This window comes from Clarias gariepinus, chromosome 20 (genome assembly GCF_024256425.1).
Source record: "Clarias gariepinus isolate MV-2021 ecotype Netherlands chromosome 20, CGAR_prim_01v2, whole genome shotgun sequence".
In the NCBI taxonomy this organism is placed as follows: Eukaryota; Metazoa; Chordata; class Actinopteri; order Siluriformes; family Clariidae; genus Clarias; species Clarias gariepinus.
The window spans coordinates 15,487,787-15,515,305 of record NC_071119.1 but is presented as its reverse complement, the minus strand read 5'-3'; the positions used below and the strand labels follow the sequence as shown (position 1 = coordinate 15,515,305).

Genomic DNA, 27,519 nt, shown 5'->3' with positions numbered 1-27,519 from the left:
GTAGAGTTATGTGGAGTAAGTCACACAAAAATTTTAAACACATACTGTAGGCATTCTTCAGAATGGGTGATAGCCCAGAATATTAACCTCTATTCGTAAAGGTTGTTATAATTAACTTTTAACACTTAACTGGCACTGGTTCGTTTGTTAAAAACATTAGGCAGTTTGAGTTTGAAATGGTTGTTTGGAAGTGTTTTTTTTTTTTTTTTGCCCTCAAAAACTTTTAATGCCTTAAAATAAAAATGGTTAGCACAAATAATATAAAGTTATTATGCCTTACTACCCTCAAAATATATGTTTATGTCAACAAATAATTTTTATTCACACAATGAAATAAACTGTGCTTATTTAAGCTAAAAAAGATGTCTACATGATTAAAAACACTTATCCATAGTTTTGTCTTCCATACATAGCAGGGCACAAGTACACACTTATACAAGCTACAGGGCAAAAAAATCTTCATGATTAAATAAACACAGCCTATTTAATTTTGTGGATCAAATTTATTTGTTGACATATACATTTTAAGGGTAATAAGACATCATAACTTTGTGTCCAGTGAACTAATAAATTTTATTTTAATGTATTAAAAGTTTTTAATTGCAAGCTGTTTCCAAAAAAAAAAAGAAACTTTTAAGTAGAGTAAGCAGCAAATTTTGATTTACAATGTACAGTATTTTCTGCTGAAATACTTTGCCTAGTTTGCATATGGATTGTGGTACACCAGCTGCTGCCCTTTCTTATAGTCTATCAGACAAATGTCACTCTGCTCTATACAAGCTAGCATTATCATTACTTCAAGTACATGCATTCAGTTTACTGTAGTTAGTGATCTATGTTGTGCTGTATTGGTCAGGATGGATGGATGGATGGATGGATAGACAGACAGACAGACAGACAACAGAAAGATAGATAGATAGATAGATAGATCATTTTTAATACCAAAGAAAAAAATTAATAATCACATATTATACAACAAGCAAATATTGTGTACAACAAAATTAAAGCTCACAATGAGAAAAAAAGAAAACTTATTATTAAAAATAAAATATCATGATAATGATAAAGAAATATAGAAAAAAAGTAAAAAAAAAAAAAAAAAACTATGATACATTGTTTATGATAGTGTTGTCAGGTGAGAATATAAGATCCATTAATGAGGTACAATGTTGCAAAATTATAAGAATATCTTGTTTTTTGTAAACATTTATGATAGTATATACAGATGGAAACTTACACTAAGTAACTGTACATTAGGTCACCAACAAGTTGTAATATGAACAAAAAGAGAAAATGAAAAAGCCATCACGTGGACAGCCTACTGTACAGTAATAGACTGTAGATTAAGGTGCATTGATGGGAATTTAATAGATTAACAGTAGGGTTAATGAATACAGAATAGAACACAATGTACATGACAATTTTTATAGTGATGTCACAGAAGGAGATCCCTCTCCTGACATAGAGCAGAGTTATTGTACGGCCTAATCGCAGTTGACAGTAAAGACTTCCTGTAGCGTTCTTTCTGTCACAGCAGAGCTGAAGCATTCTCTTTCTGAGTGTTTAGCCAATAGGTTGTGCAGGGGATGTGAGGTGTTCTCCATGATGCTTAACAGATTGTGTAGCATCCTTCTCTTAACTAGAAGCTCCAAGCACTCCAGGGGATTCCCCAGTATCGAGCTAGTCTTCTTGACTAGCTTGTCGCTTTTCCTAATGTCACTGTTTCTGATGCTGCTGCCCTAATCAGTCATCTCCCTGGTCTGGGCCACGTTCTGGACGAGGTGGTGGACAAGATGGAGAGAAAATTAACAGGTAGTCAGTATAAGAGCAAAAGAAAGTAGACTGATAAGTACCTGGAAAACAGTACCAGTGCAGTCTAGACGGATCACAGTCAACGTAAAATAGTTGTACAGCTTCATTCTATACTATCCTTTGCCTTTCTGTTAGAGCCCAATTAGTCTATATGGAGATAGAGAAGAGGGGGAGTAGAGAAAGGAAGAGGAGGTGAAGGTTTACACCGACTGTACCTGTCATTATAATAATAATATAATATAATTATATAATATATATGATAATATAATAGTAGACCGCAGTATAATTTTCTATTTTTTTATTTCTTTTAATATTCAATTCTGAAATGAAAGGTGGGGCAAGCCTCTTTTGTGGTAGACAGTCCAGCTGCTGTGTAGCATGTTAACTTGTCATAAAGTCAAACTCTCTCTCTCTCTCTCTCTCTCTCTATATATATATATATATATATATATATATATATATATATATATATATATATATATATATATACTGTATAGGCAGGGCAAGGCAAGTTTATTTGTATAGCACATTTCATACACAGTGGTAATTCAAAGTGCTTTACATAGAAGAAAATAAAATAAACATGAAATGAAATAAAAAATAATAGCATTAATACATTTTAACTTAAATTTCATTTAAAATAAAAATGAATGCAGTTTGCAACAAAACTTTAAACTAATTAAAATTCAATTAAAAATTAAAATAAAATACTAATTAAAACTAATAAAAACATAATTAAAAATTAAAATAAAACAGTTTAAGAAATTAGATAAACATAAAATAGTACAGTCCTGTGGTTTTTGGCTTGCTCAAATCAGACCTCTTATATACTGTATATATATATATATATATATATATATATATATATATATATATATATTTGCAAAAAACAAAACAAAAAAAAAATTATTGAACACTTTTGGTATGTCCTGACCAGGAACATCCGACAATCGCTACATTTTTGGAGGTTGCTTTGTCCTTTAGTCATCACAATTTAGCCCTTGTCAAAGTGACTTAAATTCTTACGCTTCCCTATTTGTTCTGTGTTCTGTGTTTAAGTCTAGCTGCACATGTAACAAGATATTGAAAATGTAGCTACAGCAAGAAGGGCCAGATTGTAATAGTTAAAGCAGTCCAAAACTGCAGCTCTTGTGGGATGTTCCCAGGCTGCAGTGGTCAGGACATACCAACAGTGATCCAAGGAAGGAAAACCGGTGAACAAGGTCATTGGTGGCCAAGGCTCACTTATGCACGTGGGGATTAAAGGCTGGCGCGCGTAGTTTAGTTCAATAGAAAAGCGGTGTAACACATTTGTTTGAATGCCTGTCCACATACATGAGCTTACAGATGCTACTCCACTTCCTTGGATTTCCAGAGTTGACCAGGATTGGTGAATTCATTAAAATCGAGGAAAGCCAAAGCAACTGCTTATTCTGATCTGGAAATGTTAAATAATTTAGTAGAAATTTGTGTTTGGGTGATGAAAAGCTCTCATCAAGTTTACATTTAAAATTTGTATCTTTCAAAATAACTTTTTATTATTATTTTAAATCCACAATTCTTCCAATGCCATGTTTGGGCGAGGCAAAATCTTCTCCATTGATATTTTTAACAGTTTGATTAATGTTTGTACTAAAACCTCAGGCCATGATCATATTTCCATATTTTCCCACAGTTTAGGGAGCCTCTTATGCCTACTATCCTACTGGTTTCCAGAAATAAGAAGTCTGATTTGAGCAAGCCAAAAACCACAGGATTTATATGCGTAGTGAAAAGGCTATAGAGAGATGTGAGTGCCAATCTGTCCCAGTTACATAACCACAATCCACCATTGATTGCACCCTCCAGCTTTTGTCTGTTTCATGGTATTCATCTGAGTGCCTGGGTTTCCATGGAGATGACTGGATAAGTCCTTGAAACAAGAGCTTATGTAATATAATCATACTTTACGTTACTGTACTGATAACCATGGCGCTGTAGTATTGAACTGTAGCAACTGGAGGGGTATTTAAGAGGAAGGGGTGAGATGATGCTGCACACTGAAAAAAAAAGGGTAGGAATTCAAGCTGTATGAGTTCGAAATATAACTGACAAAAACAAGCAAAGATCACACACTAGTGAGAGACAGCGATTGTCTAGTTGAGTTCATGGGAAGTCTGAGAGGGGGTTGATCCCAAAGACCCAGTTAACAAATAACAAAGTGGCCTTGAGGCAATGGAGTCCACAGCATACACACTGTTACACATCATAATACAGTCTATTCTTCTATAGGTTTTTTTCTCACAACACACTGTGATAGGGACTGCCAGGATTTAGTACAGTGTGTGGGCGGAAAGGAAGGGAAAAGGTTATTAAAGTGTGATGTGCTTTAAAAATGACTCTCCACAATTTAGGCCTCATTCATCTAACTTTGAGTTAAGTTGTGTGGAAAATTTTGCATAAGCTAAATTTGAAAAAAAATAAATAAATCTGCAAGGTTTACACATTTGGTTTTGGAAACAGCATTAGAAGCACTGGTTTATACTCTTGTGCACATGTTCCCACTTACTTACGTATGGTCTATACCGCTTTATCCTCTATACAGCGTAAAGCGGTATAGACCATAAGCAAGAAAGTGAAAACATTACAGGGTTGCGGGTGGCCCGGAGCCTATCCCAGGAGACTTAGGCAGGAGACGAGGTGGGGTACACCCTGGATGGGGCGCTAATCCATCACACACTCATTCACACACCAGAGACAATCTGGGACCGACAATTAGCCTAAGTTGCATGCTTTTGGATTTTGTACTTGGAGGAAACCCATTACGCATGGGGACAGCATGCAAACTCCATGCACACAGACTCGGGGCTAGAGTCAAACCTGGGCCCTAGAGATGCAAGGCAGCAGCGGTAACTACTAACTACTCTCCTTGCCAAATTGAGCATATGTTGATGAATATTAATTAAATGTAAATTATCAGGCAGAGTTGATTTGATAGCAGAAAAGGCAAAGCTCAAGAGTGCTAAAATGTAAAGTAAGCAGCAGAAAAAAATACTTTCTTAGACATAAAAGTAACAGTTATTTTGACATACGTATGTCTATACTCGTGTAAAAATGTAGGAATCTGGAGTTGAATTACATAGGTTAATTAAATGTGCATTAAGTAAAGGGAAACAAATGAAAAAAAGCATATACTCTACCCAGGTGTTCATGGAAACCAAGCAAATAATTTACTTCTCTCTTTTAAAAAAAATAAATAAATCAAATGGAGGGCCAGAAGTTTTCTCGCATACCATACCAAAGAGCTCTCCCCAATGACATGTTGGAAAAGCCAGTGTGTAAGGGTAAAGGTGCAACATTAGGGGTTATAGGGTGCTTCGCAGCTTGAGACATACCAGCCAAGCTATAAAAGTTTGCACAGGATTAAAAGTGGCAAATAAAACTGATTTATACAAAACATGACCCTGTGATCCTAACTATGCATTTATTTATTTATCTATTCATATTGCATGCAATATTTCTATAGTTAATGCTTTTAATATGAAATGACTTAGCTTTAAAAAACAATCCTTAATTGTGTGTGTCATTGAAATTTAAAAACTTTTTAAAGTTGACAGCTTACAATAATTTGTGTATAAAAGTTCAGTCCATCTGATTCATAGGATTAGAAGCTGAGCAATCTAGGTTCATTCAGGTTTTTTTGTTGCCTTTTTTTTTTTTTTTTGCTTGGCGATACTGATTTACCCAGTATATACAGGATTTTGACCCCAAAATATTTTTTTCTTCTATTCAAACCCATGTTTACACTGAGCTCAAACACAGACTTTTAAAAAATACACAGGTCAATCATTTTTGTGACTTTAAACAGTCTTCTTTTGTATGACATCTGCACTTTTTCCTACACGGAGTACAGCTAAAACTGCTCCGAACAGAACAACTGATTACACTCACATACTATTAGATGCCCCTGGCTACCAAACGTGGGCAGAAAGATGAATTTGCGAGTGAGTGCAAGAGTGAGTAAACATCCGCCCACCCGCTCACTTTCTCTTGCCTGAAATCAGGCTTTTTTTTTCTTTTTTTTTTTTTTCTTTTTTTCTTGCTGGCCATCCTCTTCTTCACAGACCTTTCTCTACTGACAGGAGCCCCGGAGACTGTATCGTGGCCATAGCAACGACTTTGCACAAAGCAGCCCTACACAGGAGAAATAAAACTCAGCACACACCCCTGCCTATTCAACACGACTGAAGATTTGGAAGAAATTTCATGAATCAACCTGAATGATTCTAAATGATGGCTAAGGTTACCGGCTGCAGCTTTTCTTGTAACTCCATTTCCACTGATTACAATATTAGAAGCCCAAGGATTTTTTTAGGCTGGCCTTGGGTTTCTATTATTCAAATCTTGTTAGAGATACAGTATGGTCTAAAATAACCTATAAATATTATCATGATGCAAAAGATATAAACCAATAAACCAGGTGCTGCTGAGTAGCTTTTCAACTTGTCTGCTGTAGTGATGCATAAATGCTTCTCTGTAACTGTTGTGTAGATAGTATGATAAAATGTTATATGCTGAATTATACAGTATGTGTAACATACAGTATGTGATATGTTGATCTGAATAATTTATAAATATATTATTTAAATGGAATATAAAAACAAGGTTCATTTAAGAATGGTAGACTTATTGGTATAATTATTATAGTGGCTGATATTTCTGTTAGCAGTAGTGCTCAACAGGGTGCATCCACATATACCTGTTGAGTGTTTCTGGAAAGGCAGGAGTTGCTAAGCAACTATAAGACATCCATGACAACTTGGCTGCTACATTAACGACCGAAATGTAAATTGTTTCACACGGACAATAGTACAACGCTGAGATTAGCCTCTGCCGAAATAAAGAGCCTGCATGTAGATCAGTCTCTTAAATTAGAACCATTATGCAGTAAACTTTAGCAAAATGCCATATGTATTAGTACCCAAGCAAATTGCAGTTGAGTCACAGGAGCTGCAATATAACTGTGGGATACACAGTTTAACAAAGACAGGATAAACGTGATGACTCGTTTAAAAAAACGATGTACAGTATATTTGCCCTATAAAAATAATTGATTTTCTGGTCTAATATTATTCAAATGCATGATTGATGAAAACAGATTTATGAAGTATAAAAGTAAGTAGTTAGCAATGTTATGCAATCTAACCATATATACTGTATATCAATGGTAGCATGCAGGTGTCAGGATGAGCATGCAAGCAGAGTTGCGAGTAACATAACTATTCAGAAAATTGTTTTTGGCCTGCCACCGGTGACCAGTGTTTGGGGGCCCAGTGTAGCGGGTGACCGGTAAAGCAGCCATTCGCCTTCCGTAACTACAGGCAGTGTCATCAAACGGCTCAAATGGTTAAGACTATGGTTTACTGATTGGAACGTTGGGCGTCGAGCCCCAGCACCTAAAAAGTTTCCATTTTTGAGCAAGACCTTTAACCCTTCCTGCTCCAAGGGCACTGCATCCTGTCTGACCCTGTGCTGTTTACTGTGCTGTACATTTACATTTACGCATTTGGCAGACGCTCTTATCCAGAGCAACTTACATTTATTTTTTTTTTATCTCATTACACATCTGAGCAGTTTAGGGGTTAAGGGCCTTGCTCAAGGGCCCAACAGTGGCAACTTGGTGGTTGTGGGGTTTGAACCTGGGATCTTCCAAACCGTAGTGCAATGCCTTAACCACTGAGCTACCCCTGGCTGTAAGGTACAGTACATGTCACAAATAATTGTTGTTTACTGTTATAAATGTAGACAGCATCATAATCACCTTTTATGTCATACTGTGATGTATTAATATATCTGCCAAAAAGTTGGAACAGCGCGAGGACCCGCACACTCATTCACAGGTAATGGTAGCACATGGTCGTCAAGATCTGCGCCCAGGCGGAGTCACATGTACTGTACTCTCTAATTACTGATACAAAAGTGAACATGATGAAATCATATCAAGAACAGACTTAAAAAGAAACTTGAACCCCATTACCAAGCAAGAATTGATCACTGACACTGACTGTTTGGGACTATCTGTCTTAACACATGTATACATACACTTTGTTTTTTCTCTGCACTTTTATATATACAGATTCAGAACTGCCCTAAGTGCATACTGTAAGACCACTGCAATTTAGCACACATGCCTTATGCCCAAGAGCAATGTCACAGCTGCTTTAATACTTACTTATTTTCTATACCATTTATCTTGTATAGATGTCACGGAGGCCTGAAGCCTATCCCATGCAGGGAACTCAGTACACTTGGTACACCCTAGACAGGGTGCCACTCCATCACAGGGCACCCACACTCACACGCTACAAGCAATTTAGGAGCACCAACTGTCCTAATCTGCATGTCTTCAGCCTGTGAGAGGAAACTACAGCACACTAACGAAGTCCATCAAGCATAAGGAGAACATGCAAACTCTAAAGGCCTAAGGCACGTATCAAACCCCGGCCCCTGGACATAGAGGCTACACTTTTCTATTTTATTTAAATTTACCCACAATTAGAACTTCAACACAAGCCCTTTCTGACGCAAGCCTCTCATTTTATCCTGGCTTGGGACCGGCACTGAATCCAGTGGCTGGAATTAAACCCAAGCCTTCTGCATGGCAGGCGAGAAATCTACCACTGAGCCAATTTAATCATAAACACTTTAATAAAATCTGTGCTATTTATGGACAGACTGGTAACAGAAAGCTATGTCTGACTTTAATAAATGGTAACAGCATGAAAAGTGCTGTATCTGGACAAATATGGGTATGGGAGATCCCGGCTAAACTTCACGTTTGCCAGATGTATGAGGCAGAGTGCTTGGAAAGGTAGCAGGAAATTTTGTGAAACGACCAAATACTTCATGTATGTGGATGTATACGGTGAAAGTTTCTAGGAATGCTCACAGCTAGCAGTGAGAGGTGATGGCTGTGAGGTGCAAAGGCCTTATAGAGGTGTAATATTTTCATTACTGGAACTAGAGGCAAAATGTGTGTATGTAGACGTATTGGGGGTATTTTTATTGAAAATGCAACATTTTCTTTAATTTAATGAACTAAGATTCGTTCATTTTGATGAACGAGATTTAAAGAACCGAGTCACTAAAATGATTCAAACTTCCCATCACTAATTGTCGCGCTGCGCTTTCCTATTCCCACTGGGCCGCGCAGATATTTGGTCCGCCCACGCCGGCTCGATCGGGTGCCGCGGTTTCATCCCACTTTTGATGTGTTTGGCTTCCCATAGGCGTGTGCTGAAGCCCCGCCCATTTCATGACGGAGCCCGCAGTGACTCTCTCTCTCTCTCTCTCGATGCTGCTGCTGCTGCCACAGGGACGGTAGGTTGTGGCAACAGCGTTCATTTTGCTTCAGCTCATCCAGCTGCACGCAGTTTCTACGGCGAAGTTCGGAAGCAAGACCCTCTCTAGGTAGGTCATAATATAATTATAATACATTCTCACTTGGTTTGGACAGGTGGAGTCGTGCGCGCGCTCGCTGCACGCTCGGATAGAATGTTTGATTTGCAACAATGTTGCAAGGCACGATCTCAGAGCAGAGGCATTTCCTTTGATGTTGCTCGTCTAAACTAAATGATGATCAGTCGAAAAGGCGTTGGTTCTGCTGGTGCTATTAGGATGTGCATCTCTCCCTCTTTCTCTCTCTCTCTCTCTCTCTCTTCTGCAGTGTTGATTCAGTGCCAGTGGACAGACTGTGTAGGCGACGCAGTTTCATCCACAACGTTTTAACTGTCTTTTAAAGGCCTTTAAACTGAATAAATCTCAGTAGATCGAACCTCTTGTTCTGTATTGCCATTTAGTATGTTAAAAAAAATTGTTGTTTGTTTGTTTGTTCCTTTTTTTTTGTCTGAGTGGGCGTCCTGCCATTCATCGCAAGCACACCCATCATCCTGTAATGAATCAAATGTTTCAAAATATAATAAAATCTCATATAATAATAGTAACATGCTCGGTCATGTTGTATGTCGCTTGTGATCGTCGCAGTGATCATGCTCTGAAGGTTGTCCCTGATGTGCATCGCTTGTTGCGCATGTTTTGGAGCAAATATACTAATCATCATAATATGGTCATAAACAGGCTTGTGCGGAATGCCGCAGGTTTGAGCTGTAACTGGGAATGCCCTGCCGCAGTGTACTTGGAGAGACCGAGAGCGGCTGTCCACTTCCCTAGTGAGTGTTATTGTGTCCTTACAGGAACATGCACTGGACTGACCGTGCTTAGAGCTGTATGAGATGGGTCATGTTTCAACCATGCTTGTTACCTGCTTTTTGGGTCGGGATTTTCTTCTCAAAGGTCACCTCAGATGATACCGGGATTAATGTCCCGCAAAATGCCTTTCAGATTTTTTAAACACCTATGACATAGTCACCTAAGTTATATCTTTATCTCTATAGGCTACTGTAGATCTCAGAAGTAACTGACTACAGGTTACATAGTGTATAGTGCAGTACATATAGGTCACTGTGTTCATTTTAACACCTTTTTTGAGTTTGAGTAATTTTTATCTTAATGAAAGAAAACAGGTAGTGTGGCTCTGTGGTTGGTAGCTGATGCACTGCAGTGGCTGAGCTGCATTACTGGAAGATTTAGTGCATCCTGCATTTAGGAGGCACTCTTCCACTGTTTAGTCATCATTTTGACATTTTCAGCCACGGGCTACTTTCATAATACTTAAATTTACCTACTTTTTATAATGTCACAGTTAAGAATGAATCATGATGCCTAATCAGGCAGTTGAATCACTGTTGCCATTTTCTAAAGATCAGTTAAAAAGCATTTCTTTCTTTTACTTTAAAGCCCCACCCCTTACTCCAGACTTCCCATCCCTTATGTGCATGGGTGCTTTGCTGCAACCCCTTCAAAATTTTGCAATCTGGACTTCCCCTAAACAATAAAGCGTATGATCTGCTACTGCTGTGTAAACATGACTTCATAGATTGATCTGTCTGTCTGTCTGACTGTCTGTGTTTCAAATCAGGACACCCCTACATTTAACACATTATTGCTTTCCTGCCACAATTAACACCATGGTCATCACACCACTTTGCCCTAACAGTTTCCCCCACTGTTGTTTCACACTATAAACTTTGTGTGGGGTAAACTGTAGGGAAAGAACTTTTTGTGTCGTCTGCCTGCTAATCGCAGACGAACACGTACAGTATGGATCAATGTCTGTCATCGGCGTCGCCAGTTAGCATCACACTTTTCTTTTATTCCCAACTCTTCTGAAACCATTCAGTGCAATTTAAGTAATCCTTTACAGAACATTTATTAGGAAGCATAGATATGCATAGCTTTTAAGGTTTTCTAATAGCATCACTTTAACCTTCCCATGCGATGGATTGGATTGGCTTTCTGTCCACGGTGTACCCCGCCTCGCGCCCCATGTCTCCTGGGATGGGCTGCATGCTCCCCTGTGACCCTGTACACACAGGATAAGCAGTATAGATGATGAATGAATGAAGGAATGAATACTTTTTTCCCTTATATGGCAATAAAATAAAAAGCACATTCAGTGAGGGGGCGACGCATTTCTTCCTTGGAAGGTTAATTTTTTTAAACAGTCACTTTATATTTCTTCTGAAATCTCAGATCTGGAACTTGTATGAGTGTTTACTGCTAATAAACACTTTTTTCCTCACAGTTCGAGATATTTAAATGGATGGAATGGCTGGAATTGTTCCAAAAAATAGATTAAGTAATTAATTAAGAGAGATAGAGTTGGCCTTGTCACTGTTTTTTTCATGATTCAGGCTTTTCATAGCTTGCCTAAGCTGATCAGTTCTACTGCCTTCTAAGTAGAATGAATATAAATTCAAGTCAGTTACTCTATGAAAACACAACCTTGTAGTTAAAATCAAGCCGTCAGATTTAAGTTGATGGTAGGTATGGGTGTTCTGTATAAGACTAACAGCAGTTTTACAAGATAATCATGCTTGTTGTTGTTTAGAAAGTGAATGTGACTTTTTCCACTGTATACAGGATGGTAAGTGGGTTTGAGTCAGAATAGGAAAAAAACTGGAGATTTTTAAGCTCTGTGAACACATGATTTGGTCAATATCAGTCCTGTTTTTTTGCATATACTGTGCTTTGCACATTTGTTGTGCACTTTATGACACAGCGTGAATGCAATAAAGGTTTTGTGTTCCACTGGAAAGTGTCTTGTTCATAAGGGATAGATTTAATCACAGAAGAGACTCTAATTTCCTGAATTGGTTCGCATATCTGTGTATTCAAATGAAAACAGAAGAACATGTTTATATACTATGTGTATATACCAGTATCTGTTTATATACTACGTGTGTTACCAGAGGATTCCAGTAGGGGGCATGCTGCAGAATGCAATCAGGCAGTTTTGCATTAAGTAAAACAAACATGCTTAGCTTAGTTTCAATGTCGTCATTTAAGATTGTACTTATCTCCCACCAGTTGTTTTGACATGCGTATTTGTCATTGTGCAGCTGTAAAGATAAAGTTAAATATAGATAAAAAAAGCTTTTTTTTGCATCTTTGTTCAAGATCATCAAACAAATTTAAGTATTACACAAGATGATAACCAGAGTAAATACAAAATATCATTTTAAAATGTATATTATTTATTAAGTTTAAAAAAGCTTTCCAAACCTACCTGGCACTATGTGAAACATGGTGGTGGTAGTGCGATAAGTAGTGGGGCTGCTTTGCAGCTTCAGGATCTGAACAACCTGCCGTAATTGATGGAACCATGAATTCTGTGCTGTACCAGAAAATCCTGAGGAAGAATGTCCGACCATCAGTTCGTGACCTCAGGCTCAAGTGCGAGAATTGACCCGAAACACACCAGCAAGTCAAAACAAAATTTTTTAAATCGCCCAATTAAAGTCTGAACATAAGTTTGATCAAATTCAATTAAAACAATTCTGTAAAAAAGAGCGATCCAAAAGCCCTCCACAGTAACATAAAAGATTCATTGCCAGATATTGTAAATGCCTGGTTGCAGTTGTTGTTGCTGCCAAGGGTGGCACAATTTATTGTATTAGGTTTGGGGAGCATTTACTTTTTCACAAAGGGCCAGGCAGGTTTGGAGAGTTTTTTTTCCCCCCCTTAATAAATGAAAGAAATATTGAAAAACTGCATTTTGTATTTGCTTAAGTTATCCTTGTGTAATATTAGAATTTGTTTGATGAGCTAAATTATTTAAGGGTGACAAATATGCAAAAAAGTAAAATTAAATCAGGAAAGGGACAAATACTTTTTCACAGTTTTATTACGTTATACAGGTGTGGTGATTGCGGACCTGGTCATTTAGCTTCTCCTTGAAACTTTGTGACATTTTTGATGTTCCTGATGTTCTAGATGCATATCGCATCCTGTAGGCACCTTTTGGGCGTGTGACGTTAGTTTCTGAGGTCGCGGACAGGGCGTGCAGCGAAGGAACTTGGGATACATCATGCATGAGCGTACGTGTAGTTGAAAGCAAGTATATTTTTGCCTTAAATGCTACATAACGTGGTGAATTAAGCAATTTAATGATCAATTTTATGCTGGTATCCCCCCTAAGGACATCCTTCTTTATGTGACCCCTCCAACTCAAAGCATTTAACACTATACTGGGATAATTATCTTTTTGGGGGCTACAAGTGTGTTTGCTCTCTTTGCTTCGTTTTCACTTTACAAATGATAGCACAGAGCATTATACCTTAGCGGGATCTTATCTTAAAGTTTTTGTAATGTACTGTATATCTGGCGTCTGACGTGTGAACCCTTAAAGTGCGATAAAAACCATTTTGGTTGTAAAGGCGTGATGAAAGGGCCTAGTGTGTGGGCCTAGACTCCCTTTCTTTTGAGTAAAGAAAGGGATTAATCTGATCTATTGCCCATTCATTACAAGAAAATTAGGTCAATGTAGGTTAATATATTGTATGTTTTGTTTTGTTTTTTGGTTAAAGATAATTTTTGATTATTTATTTATTTAATGTTTAGGCGATTTAATAGAATAAAATATACGAGTTACAAAAGTTCATTATGACAATGTTTTGTAATTTTTGCATCATATTTTTCTTATATTGCTCAACTGTAACTAATACAATACTGTCTATGGTATTGGAGATCAAGCAACAAACTAGACTTGCATGTGTGCTCTCTTGCTTTTAAAGTATTTTAAGCAGTTAATTACCATCTGATATGGGGATGGGGGGTGGGGGCGTATTATGAGGATTTGAAGTAGCATGTGCATGCCCAGGAACAGAGCGCTTCCCATTGCAGGGTAGAAGGGGAGTGTGAGCGACGAAAAAGACCTGCGGCGGTGTTCTTGAGTATGTGCATCTTCCTGACCCCAGTAAGCTGGACTGCAATTACATGCTTTAGTGTCATGTAGCCGGTTTATTCTGTTCGTACAGGCATGCTGGAGTTTGATGAGTCAGCTGTTCCTTTCAGTGCAAAATACTCTCGAGGAGGGATTCTAGGAAATGTCATGAGCAAAAGCAACAAAAACTTTGTTAAACTATATGATCTTATTTTTATTATTTTATTTGGTATATTTCACTGATTCATATTCCTAGTGATGTTAGTCGGTCCTGGTGGCATGGGCTTATTTTATTACCATGATGACGTAATGTATATGCTGGTTTGTCTCAGTGTATGTGTTTACTTAGTAAATGATAAACTTATAAAATGTTTTCTGTGTCTTATTGTTCTGCATTTTAAAGTCAACCAGTACTTAGATTTTAATTAGCAGGAGGCGATGTACTGAAGAAAGATTTTAACTTGATAAACGAGAGATTTCTTGATATACGAGTAGTGCACATGCGCATTATCTGCCTAGTGGCATGTGATCACATCTAAGCCAATTGTTCTACTCTATCGCGTGCTACAGGATTATGAGTAATTATCTCCCATGCCCAGTCTTGGTGCGTGTGCGTCACTCGTATAGTCAATACCCATGTGCATGTGTCCTGTTTATTGTAACAATGTGACCACATGTGTGTGTGCGCACTTGAGCAAAAGCTAATTAGCTTACAGCGCTTGGAGAAAAAGGCAGATCGGAGACTTTTGATGACCATAAAAATGCGTGTTAAGCTGTGGTCGATTGACCAGTTCATCCCTGTACAATATACAAATAATTAATTAAAAATCGATTTTGGAGTCAGAGTGACAAAACGTGCATCTCCACACAAAAGGGTCATGAGTCATACCTGAATCTATTTTTTTCCCCATCTCTCCAAGCCAGGATTGAATTGGAAACTTCTGTTATACCATTCGACTGCTGTATTTCTTCAACCATTAACTAACTTGGGCTTCTTTTTTTTTAAAGCTAGCTATAACATATAAAGTGGGACAAATTTGAATTCTCTAAATATTTTATGGTTTCTGAGGTTGAGCGGATGAGGTGGAATCTGATGGTGGAGAGCTTCTTAAATTTAGGCAGGCTTAAATAATTCGAGGATGATGGCTGTGGTACAGTACGCTCTCTTTGCAATCGAACAATGAACAGTCTGCTTTTACTTCTTTCCCATGCATACTAAAGTGTTTTCATTCATTTCATCTTTTTGTTCTCTAGGAGTTGGTATTGTCAGGATTGAATGCTTTTTCTTTTGTTCTGACACTGAGGAGGCAATAAAGGCGATTTCTAAACTTGTTAATAAGGTAGTATGTCAAGGGTACAAACACAACAGCTACTATAGAAAAAGAAATTTGACGCTGGTAATGAAAGCACATCTTGCTTTTTTTCTGATACTAAGTACACTCATGGTCGCTGTTAGTAGCAACACTAGTAGATATGCACATTTATGCAATTATCCAGTCAGTCAATCCTACAGGTCAAGTGCTTCATTTAAATGGGATCCATTATGCAGAATTGTCCTTGACGTAGTCATTTGTAGGTATTTATATGGGTCCCCAGTGTGTGTGTGTACAAACATTGTCCTGCTTTTCGTCTTTTTTCCTCTTTCGAAGTTTAAACAAGCCAATTATATTTGACCTTTAATGTGACCTCATGTAAGAAGATCCCGTGTTGTTCTCTGGCAGAATGGAGCTTATCTGTACCTTACATATATATTCTAAAACGGTCTGCTTGAAAGAGCTGAAGCATTAAGTTGAGTCTGGCTCCTCTCAAGGTTTCTTCCTGTTGCCCACCCAGTCTAACTTGCCACCATCGCCCTTAGCTTGCTCATGAGAGACTATCTAATTATTTACACATTTCCATAATTTTCTTTTGATTCTGTAAAGCTATTTGGCAACAATGACCATTGTTTCAATTCATCATTTAATTTATTATGGAAACCCTAGCCCTACCCTAGCCACATCCCACCCGATCCCACAGAAAAATCAATGTAGCACAAATTGATGGAAATGCTGGTTATAAGAACACTCAGTGCATCACAGCTTGAATTCAATTCAATTTTATTTGTATAGCGCTTTTAACAATTGTCATTGTCGTAAATGTTAATTGATGTAAATATGGAGTCCAGGTAGTTATTGGAGACAATTGCAATCTTGAACTATCGAGCAACCCCAGCCAAGTTAAGTCCTCAGAGAAACAGCTGTCAACACCAGTCGAGGCCAGAACCGTCTTTATGGTAAAGCAAAGCAAAGCTTTACAGCAAAGCTTGCTGTGTATGGGGCTTAGCAGGCAAAACGTCCAAGCTTGTTGATCTAGCCTCAGCGTCCATGGGATGCGCTGGACAAACAAGTCTGATGCATCGAAGCACCACCTTGCAGCACTTAAAGGATGTCTTGGTGCCAGACACTGCATCACACACACACACCCCCGGAGGTCTTGTAGAGTCCATGCCTCAAGGGATCCGAGCTATTTTGGTAGCACAAGGGTAACCTAAAACCTAGATGGTTTTAATGTTATGGCTGATCTCTAAATTGACATACTGTAAGCCTTTATTAATTTTAGCCCAGAAGTTCATTCACATTAATCAGAAAAATTTGACATGATTGAAGATGCTCAAGACATAATAATATTATTTATTATTTAACCTGGATACAGTTATACTGTACATATTTGTATACTTTTCCAGTCACTCTCCATACCTCACGTCTATGAGTGAAGGAAGATAAATCGTGCTTGACCTGTAATATGTTTATGACACAAAACAGATCCGTTGTTCTGAGTAATTAAGCACTTTTACAGTACCCGCCCAAAAGCCCCGCAGTATCCAGGTTTAATAAAAGAGCACACCTGCTTTGATGTAACTTTAGCTGTCTGACATAATGAATGGACAACAGTATCCATGCGACTGAATTGGTGTCTGTAGTCTCTCTTGGTTGTTAATATGTTCGTCATCTGTTCTTGATCTCCCTTCTATATGCAGCTCCTTTGCTCTATTCTGGCTTTGCGAGCTGCTCATTCGAACACTTTTGCCTTCAGGACAATGGATAATTCCATTTGCTAAGCTGGTTTGACACGACGATTTTCAAGCTCACAAGGTGGCTCCTTCTTCACAGGCCTCATTGCTCCTACACTCCCTCCTTTTCTCTGTATTCAGCTGGTCCCTTGAGAGAGAGAGAGAGAGAGAGAGCGTAGGAGGAAAAGAAAAAAAGGGGGGGTTGCTTATATATGGCGATCTAAAGAAGAAGCTGTGTGAGCGAGCACATGAGAGTGAAACAGCATTGTGCAGTGAGAGAGAGGATATAGTGAATGTGTGGATGTGGAGGGCTGCAGGACATTCTGGCAGCCCCACAGTCATATTGCATAAGCCCAGGAAATCTGTGGGAGAAGCTGATTTACAGGCTCATAGAGCGAGAGAGAAGGAGAGAGACTGCGGCTGGGATCTTGCAGAGCTCTGACGTCCAGATTGCAGTCTGTTTCGGTTCTTGATTTGTTAACTGTTGGTTCCGTACCGAGCAATCTGACTGGACGAGAGGCTTTCCACGTGTGCTGATAATGGACGGTAACACCACCGGGACTTTTAACTATATGTAATAACCGTTGATTCCACTAACAGCTGGTCAACAGTCACCAACAAAACACTTCTGATGACATTTATGCAATCGTAAAACACTTTGACTTCTTAATAATTGCTTCTAAGACATTCTTAAGTGCATTTGATTTATCTGTATTCTTTCATTTATGATCACAAAGATTACTTGCTCGTAGCACAAGGCGGAATTTCAAATCGCACTTCGCCTTCCCTGGTGTGTGTGGTAATGGATTGTACACCCTACATACTGTAGCTGTTATATAAAAGCAATGTCTTATTTGAGGTCGTTCTGTATTGCTGGATATAGCTGTATCCAGCAGTGCATCACTCCTTCTCGTAGGAAATTGCTTAAATAAATCCCTTGTTCTATATTATTCTACATTGGTAGTTTTCTAAGTAGGATCTGGGGACCCCAATGCGGTCTGTGAAGCATAGGCCAGGAGTCCCTATTTAAGGTGGGGGGGGGAAGAAATCGCACCCCACCATTAGAAGTTACTATTATTCACTACTAATCCCTTATACAGCAAAGTTAAACATCTAGATGCTGCAACTGGAAAAGAATAGGAAATTGCCTCATGCAGAGGAGTTTAAGTCTCTTGGGATCTTGTTTCTGAGCGAGGGCAGAGTGGATTGTTACCTTGACAGATGGATCAGTGCTGTGTTAGTAGTTATCCAGACACTGTACTGGTATGTCCTGGTAGAGAGTGAGCTGAGCTGAAAGGCAAAACTATTGATTTATTGGTCTTGCCTTTGGTTGCAAGCCCTGGGTAATAGCTAAAAGAGCGAGGTTGGGGAGACAAGCTGTGAAAATTGGCTTTCTTCACAGGGTGATGTGATATATGGAGATGGAGACATATTGTGAGGACCACAAAGGAGAATCAACGGTCTTTTGCTTTAAAAGGAGCTTGTTGGGATGTTTGGACAGCTGTCTAGGTCTCCCAAACACCTAGGTAGGTGTTTTGGGCATGTCCAACAAGGAGAGGTCTCTGGAGCAAACCCAGGGCAAGATATAGAGATTATATCTCTCGTCTCTATCATGTGGCCTGGGAGTGTCTGTGTGGAGAAGCTGGTTCAGGTGGCTAGGAAGAAGGAGAGTTGAGTACAGTATTTCTGCTTATACTGCTATAAGTCCGAGGTGGGAAAGATGGGTTCAGTTGAAGTTTTCTTAAGTCAAAAACAAGTAAGACTATAAATCAAGCCATCCTGGACCAGATGTGGCCTGTCCAGCTAAAAAAGTTCTCGGACTCTAATAATAAGCCATGCACACTCACTGTCCACTTTGTAAGGGACAAACGTTGCCTGATTTTTTTATTTTTCCTTTAAATTCCAGCTCTTGGCCTACAGGAGTAGAACCCAGTGTGGCCTTCTGCTGTTGTAGTCCAAGCTTTGACATCATGTGAGTGCCGAGTTGTTGCTTTTCTGTTAAACACCATCGTACAGACTAGTGCATTGAGTTCCTGACAACTCAAACCTATCCTCTGTGATCTCTCTTAATAAGAGCATTCAGAGAGAGATGAGCATGACTGAGCATGACAAAGCTGCGATATTCAAAGAATAAAGAATTTTACTGTGCATTTATATATTGGTTAACATAGCAGGCAAATTTCTTGATTAGCATAATACATTCTAGATGCACCTTGCATCAAGGTAAAAGTGAAAACTAAGTGGCTTGAGGAACAAAATGTAAAAATATGGCCAGGAAAATCCCCAGATCTTAATCCCATTAAAAACTTGTGGTTAACCCTCATATAAAACAAATAAAAGTGCATCTAGTATGCACTATGCTAATCAAGAAATCAACAATTTAGGCACATTAGAGATCCTAAAATTCATTGGCCTTGGTTTATTTATATGAACGCCATTTATTAAGTTTGAAATTATGATCAAGTTTCACATTAGACACAAGTTTGATTACTTGACCATCACAGAGCTTTTGAATAGCATGAGCGCTAAAAGGGTTTTGCTGGCCAGTTGCATTAGTGGCAAATATGATCAGCATTCTCGTTTTTCTCTCAGGGGAGCGTTAACACAGCGCAACATTAAAAGCCCATTACTAATTCAGGAATTAGAGCAATAGTAACAGGGGACTCGTGCGTGAGGATTGCTGTCTGTAAAAGGGCTAACACAGGTTGATCTCTTCCTTATCTCCAACAGGTTGCCTTTATTGCTTGGCCACTATGCAGTTGAGGGAAGTGATACTATAGTGGTAGAAATGAAAATCTACCACAAATCTTGCAACTATTCTCAATCTTTTTTTCCTTACACCTCTTGAGGCCCCTTCCATGCCTCCCACTCTCCTTATGTTCATTCTCCAACCATTTTCTTTTCTGTCAAATATTCTCCCTCTCGCTTTCTTAGTCTGACGGACCTTACAGTCGAAAGCCCGAGCATACTTGCTCAGTGAATGACTAGAATTTTTTTTTTTATGTTTTCTCTTAAGAAATGGCCTCAGATTTGATCTTCTATAAGAAGACCTGCCAACCTTTACATATTTGCGTAGGAGTTCTGCATTTTAACGTCGGAGTCTGCTGCTACAGTATGCACCAGTTGATATGGAAGTCTGGAACGGTTGACAAATTGTACAGCTTTTCTCACAAAGTCTGCTGCTTCAGTGCTTTTAGATCTTTTTGTCAGATGTTACTATGATATACTGAAATATAATCACAAGCATTTCATAAGCATCAAAGTCTTTTATTGTCAATTACATTAAGTTTAGGCGAAGAGTCCGTATTTGCAGTGTTGACCCTTCTTTTTCAAATCCTCTGCAATTCGCCCTGGCATGCTGTCAATCAGCTCAAGACTGATGGCAGCCCATTCTTGCATAATCAATGCTTGTCAGAATGTGTGGTTTTTGTTTATGCACCCATCTCTTGATGATTGTCCAAATGTTTTAAATGGGGTTAGGGTCAGGGGATTTTCCTGGCCATGCACACAAAATTTAATGTTTACTTCCTCGAGCCACTTAGTTATCACGTTTTCCTAAATGCAGGTGCTCCATCACGCTGGGAAAGGCATCGTCAGCAAACTGTTCTTGGATGGTTGAGGGAAGTTGCCTTCAAAGGATGTTTTTGTACCATTCTTTGTTCATGGCTGTATTCTTGAGTAAAATTGTGAGCGAGTCAATTCCCTGGGCTGAGAAGCGACCCCACACATTGATGGTCTCATGACACAGGACTGATAGTAGCACTCGCTTTGTACATTTCAATAAGGGCAGGCAAGAAACCACTTCTCTCCAGGAAAAACATCAGGGATAGTCTGATATTTTGCAAAAGGTACATTTTCTCTGATGACTCACTCTTCCATTTGTTTAGGGCCGTGTTTCTCAAAGTGTGGGGCGCACCCCACTAGTGGGGAATACAGACATGACAGGTGGGGCGCAATGAACGGGAGGAAATTAGTGGAAAATAATAGGAAAGTACCTATTTTAATTCATGCTTTTCTTTATTGACAATAAAGATCGGACACTCGAAACTACACAATCGCACGCAAAGAAATGGATCATTAATATAAGTAAATTAAAATAACATCAGAGAAAAAGTGGAACCATAGTGCAACAATAATGGTTTAACGTCGGCATGTTAATTGCAGAGGAACAATATATAAGGAAACATTCTGTATTATATATATGTCATTTCATTTATTCCAATGTGTAAGCTGATGTTTCTGTATTTTTGTTAAACATTAATATTTTATTAGGCAGTACTAGTCTGGCATTTCTAGTTTCCAGTGCGGTAACAAAGTTACTTTTTGATCCTTCAGGCGCTAAACAGAAGGGAAGATCAATATCGTTCTACACTTTTTGTTGGTGTGCGGCATTTTGCGATGATCCCTAAGTCATTCGTAAGGCGGATGTAGTTTAAAGACAATGTAAAAAGGAAATACTGTATATGTAGGTATCTTATTTGTCGGTTTATTTACGCAGCTATTGAATTCGGAAATGCGAATATCAAACTAACTTTACCGCCGTCACAGATCGGGTCAGTAGCGTACTGTATGTAGTGAGCATAATAACGTCAATGGATACATTTGTTACATGGACCACAAAATAGCAGGTGATTCAGCACTATCAGCCTAATCAACCAAAAAGCCTATGATGAAGCCTATGTTACGCTTGGATTTATGGTAGGGATGGTGGGGCAGAGGAGAGATCCGTGTGTGTTTTGTGTCTTAAACCGCTGGCAGCAGACAACACGGGACCCAACAAATTAGGAAGACACTTAGAGACGACACACCCCAGTCACGTTAATAAGCCACTCGACTTCTTTAAAAGTAAGCTCTAGATAAGTGACGAGTAAGCCTGTTATAACAATTGCACGTGTATTTGATCTGTTTTGAACTTGGTGTTATTTGATCTTATTGGTTTAGAAATTGATATTTCAATAAATAGTAAACTTGGCCAACTACGTTGCTGTTTCTTTATAATACTGCAGGTGGTGCACTTATCTAGGAGTGTATTAGGAGTGAATTATTATTTAGGAGTGAATTATTATTTAGGAGTGAATTATTATTTAGGAGTGAATTATTATTTAGGAGTGTCTTAGGAGTGAAGTATTATTTAGGAGTGAAGTATTATTTAGGAGTGAAGTATTATTTAGGAGTGTCTTAGGAGTGAATTATTATTAAGGAGTGTCTTAGGAGTGAAATATTATTTAGGAGTGTCTTAGGAGTGAATTGTTATTTAGGAGTAAATTATTATTTAAGAGTGAATTATTTTTTAGGAGTGTCTTAGGAGTGAATTGTTATTTAGGAGTGTCTAAGGAGTGAATTATTATTTAGGAGTAAATTATTATTTAGGAGTGAATTATTTTTTAGGAGTGTCTTAGGAGTGAATTATTATTTAGGAGTGAATTATTATTTAGGAGTGAATTATTATTTAAGAGTGAATTATTATTTAGGAGTGAATTATTATTTAGGAGTGTGTTAGGAGTAAATTATTATTTAAGAGTGTCTTAGGAGTGAATTATTATTTAAGAGTGTGTTAGGAGTGAATTATTATTTAAGAGTGTGTTAGGAGTGAATTATTATTTAGGAGTGTCTTGGGAATGAATTATTTGCTATGTTTGTTTAGAAATAACTATAGCGGATGAAAAAGACATGCTGCTCAGTAAATTTAAATGTTAAATTCTTATATTTGATATTAGCTTGTATTGTTTAAAAGCCGTGCTTGGTTTTTAAAACAGGCTAGATGGAAAAGAAAATGGCCTACATTTAATTAATCATTAAACTTTAAAAGGTTTAAAAAGGTAACACAATCGAGGAAAAAAATTATAATATCGAATAGGGATATTTATAAAATGATGATAATTGTACTTTAAATAGAATTGGCACCTAGGGATTGTGATAATATATCAGGTGGTGATTATTGAGTCCCATCTCTAACTAATATTGTAAAGAAAATACTTATAGGTTGATAAATTGATATTCTCCTCAAAATTTTATCGGATTTGGAAACAGAGCTGCAAAGCCGGCTCAAATGCGCATATTCCATGACACCTTCCTTGGGTATTGATTGCAGGTAGATCACAGAGAGATGGGTCTTGTATCATTTGAAAGCTGCTGAAGAGCTTTTTAGCTGTTCTAAATAGTTACATAACTGCGTGACCTATACTTGGTTGGTTATTATAATGCATAATCGATATCTACCAGGTCTTGTATGTTTTACTCTGGGGGTTGTGCAGGTCAGTACTCTGCAACTGCATTTAGATGCATAATTGATCTAATTTTGATTTGATGCATCACGGATGGAACGCTGAGTCACAGTTTTGCATTAAAATGCAAAGTGTCTATCATGCATCCTTACACCCCTATCAGGTCATTTGTATTACTTAAGAGTACCATAAAAAACCTGTCATTTAAAAATGATCAAATTTTCTTTGTATTCTGTGTAATGCTTTCCTTTAAACACAGCAATATAATGCAAATAGAGAGTAGGACATGAATAAAAGTCATGATTTTTAATTATTATTATTATTTTTTTTTTTACTCCTATATAATGAGTAATAGATTTTTACTGAACTGTGGTAACAAATTTTTTTTTTTATTAAAGTTTTCAAGTGTGTGTGTGCAGATTTTCTGCTTTAGTTCACCTTTAACCTTGCCCTCAGCAAGTTCGCATACTTTGCATATTCTTGCAAATAATCAAACCAAATGGTGCGGGAAGAAAACATTGAAAATGCTCATTAAGCCTGAAATGAGAATGTGACCAGAAGTGTGAAGGTGTTTGTGTATAATAAACAATATTTGTCTGTTTCTCCTGTGCAACACACTGAATTTATTCAGCTAACTACATCCGTCCGGGGTTGGTTCATGTCTCAGGGTCTGTGTGCATGGATGGAGTTTGCATGTTCTCCCAGTGCTTGGTGGTTTTCCTCCAGGTACTCCAGTTTCCTCCCACATCCCAAAGACATGCAGATTAGGCTAGATTAGATAAATTGCCAGTAGTGTATAAATGAGTGTGTGATTGTTTGTGTGTGTGTGTGTGTGTGTGTGTGTGTGTGTGTGTGTGTGTGTGTGTGTGTGTGTGTGTGCCCTGCGATGGATTGGCACCCTGGCCAGGGTGTACCCCACCCTGTGCCCCAAGTCTCCTGGGATAGGCTCCAGGCCCCCTTGTGACCCTGTGTACAGGATAACGCGACCGTGCCATGACCGTCTTCATCTCTTTACATGATATAAAGACGGCTGTATTTGGTCTTTGACAGAATTAAGTGAACATTGCTCAATACTGTACACTGGCTTCAGACTAAATGGTTTCTGGCCTGGTATTGAGGTTCCTGGCTTTAATCTGCACACTGCAATTAAATAGAGCTTAGTTTGTGCTAACTCGATGACGAAATTGCTGGAGCATTTCTTCACCATTCACTTTAGCCAAGCACAACACAGAGCTATCAGACCGTTATATGACGATGTTGATTCAGGTCTGTGAATGTTCAGAATGTTGACTAAGCTTTTGAGAACTGTTTGGACGTTTGCATTTCTTGGCAACGCGATCTAAGCTCTGTACTTATCGGAGCATTGAACATTTAACAGTTGCCACTTTACATCACATGGAGCTTGGAATCAGGTAAGCATGGCACGCCAAGTCAGCCAATCTGAAGATTTTTTTGTTCAGATTATGTGTAGCCGTCATTTTTTAGTTAAGAGGTTGGTACAACCTGGACGAACAAATGTCTGGATTGGAATTTTGAGTAGGTTTGGAGTTCCATCCATTCCTCCATCTAGGAGCTTCTGTAGTCCAACTAGGGACTGTGGAGGCCAATGATGGTTACCATTATATTTATTCCCATTTTTATAATCATGGTAGGAAGGTTTGGAATTAAGGTGGAAATTTTTGTGTGTGTATATCAAGTTTTTGGGTCGTGTTAGAAAGTTGCATCATTTTGTGTTGATAATAACAAGCTGTTCAGATCTGTAGTGTGGGTCTGAGAATTTACTTGGATCAAATGTACTGTAATTCTCTGCGTTCATTGGTGGGAGATGAGTTGGTGGTGAGGAAAACAAATCTTGGGTCTCTGTTTAAACAACTCTGCACACAGAGACGGGAATCGAACCCGATCCCTGGAGGTGCAACAGTGCTAAGCACTAAGCCACCATGCCATCTGTAGCTAAAACAATGCTGGGCAAAACTGATGCATTAAGGCTAGGAATCCCAGTGCCTGACCCGACTGGTTTTGATGTTAATGGGTTTAATGTTATGGCTGATCGATGTACACGCGTTTTGCAATTGGAAAGAAACCAAGCATAGTATTGTTAATAAATAATATTAAACTGGTAATCCGAATAACGATCAAAGCGGAATAATGCATCATACGGACACCTCGGTCAGTAGTGTCTGAGTTGATACAACCCAAGGATCCGAACAGGTGGTGTAAACCTTTAGGAATCTGTTCGTTAGGTAAATATTAGCCATGTAAACACCTGATCCGATCATTTCTCTCTTGTCGGAATAACTACATTCTTTCTGCTCATAAGCGCCTCGTACCTCCAGAGTCCGGGTTCGATTCCCGCCTGTCCCGCGTCTGTGTGCATGGAGTTTGCATGTTCTCCCCCTACTTTTAAACGTAGTAAAGCATTTAACCGATCATAGATGAGACTGAATTCTTGTAGCACATCATAATGCAGAATATGGGATTTTTTAGAAAAGATCAATTACATGCTTAACAGCAGGCTTTCTTTGCACATGTCAAAAGAAATTACATTCGGATTAAATGTCCATTTAATTAGATCATGTAAAAACAGTTATGTTAGAACCTCTCATCAGAATGATTCCAATTGGATTGAAGAAATATTGAAATGTGTAAGCATAGCTAAAGTTGCATATGCCACGCCACAGTGTTGTAGTTTATGACCTAACAGTAAAAAAAAAAGGCATTGTCGCACCCTGAACCAAAATCACATTAAATATAGGGCGCCAAACAATTGCCACTACTATAGCCGAGTTTTCATGCTCTGAGCTTGTGATCCTAATGATTGAGTTCAAATCCCAGGAGCACCAGCAGCCCCTCATCAGCTTTCCAAATTATAAGCCAGTTAGGATAAAAGCATTTCCTAAAGGAGTAAACGTCAATGTTCCTGGAGCGCTTCATTCCTGCGCGTGTTCCTGGAAATGATTTAAATCAGTAACTAGTCTCTCAGGGTCTCTGTAGAAGTGTCTCTGTCTATTACATGCTTTTTGTTCAGCTGTTAAAGTGAGTTAACACACGTTTTTGTGTTATCATGCTGCATTTATTTATTCTTTTTTTTTTTTTTTATGAAATACTTTAAAGGGACGAGTTATTGCTGGGTTGCACAATTTCTTACCCCCCACCCGTACTGCAGCGTCAGTATTTACCCTGTACCACTGCATCAGCTAAAAATATACCCTCTCTTCCTGTACCTCTCCCTCTCTCTCTCTCTCTCTCTCTCTCTCCCTCTCTCTGTATTTTCTTGTTTGTCATAATCTACTGTGTCATATGGTCTTAATAGAGGTGTTGTATGTAATCCGCATTTCTTTGCTGCACTTCTGTCTAATGCATTGACAGAAGTGCATTACACACACTGCTATGGCATGTAATATGGAAGAATAATATTGTTTGTATTACGTGGCAACTGCTGTATTTTTACTCATGAGACCACAAAATCGATGGTGTTCCACCACTGAACCACAGAAACTTAAACATGGAGATGACCGATAACACCCATGATGCATAAATACAGACTGGAGTTCCTGGCTTTTAAAGGGAAAGGAATGCTCTCTCCCCATGCTTACACTGGCATTCCTCCTTCTTTTTGGGCAGGGTTTGCTTTGCTCATCACCCGTTTAAAGCATGCGAGCATGTGAATGTTGCGTATTGGACTTCTGTTTGTGTATGTATGCGTTCCTCATGTTTAATAGCAAAGTCATTGTTTCCCTATGGGTGTTTCTGTGTGCCAGAGAGAGAGAGAGAGAGAGAGAGAGAGAAGGGGTGTGTGCTTGGTGCAAAGGTAATATGCTGATGGCTTCATTCTTTGCTGCCAAGTTTGCCGGTTTATTGTCCTAAACTATGCCAGGATATTAATTACCTTTTCAGCCAGCGTTTTGTTCACAGGGTCAGCCATTATACGGCGCCCCTGGAGCAGACAGGGTTAAGGGCCTCTATCAAGGGCCAACCTGGGGCTCGACCCGCCGACCTTCCGATCAGTCACTGAGAGCCTTAAAACACTAAGCCACCACCCCTTAAGGGATGCCTACTACATAAGTTTTAAATCTGCTTCTTAAATTAACATAAACTGTAATTAATTAATA

General features: G+C 38.6%; 1 protein-coding gene across 1 annotated transcript in view; it reads left to right on the top strand.

Moving 5' to 3' along the window:
- Nucleotides 1-9,152: 9,152 nt before the first annotated feature.
- Nucleotides 9,153-27,519, top strand: part of LOC128508369 (spectrin beta chain, non-erythrocytic 1-like) — a 78,941-nt gene continuing 60,574 nt past the window's right edge. The window contains exon 1 of the mRNA XM_053479656.1: nt 9,153-9,261. The gene's annotated coding sequence lies outside the window, so the exon portion shown is untranslated. The remainder of the gene's footprint in view (nt 9,262-27,519) is intronic.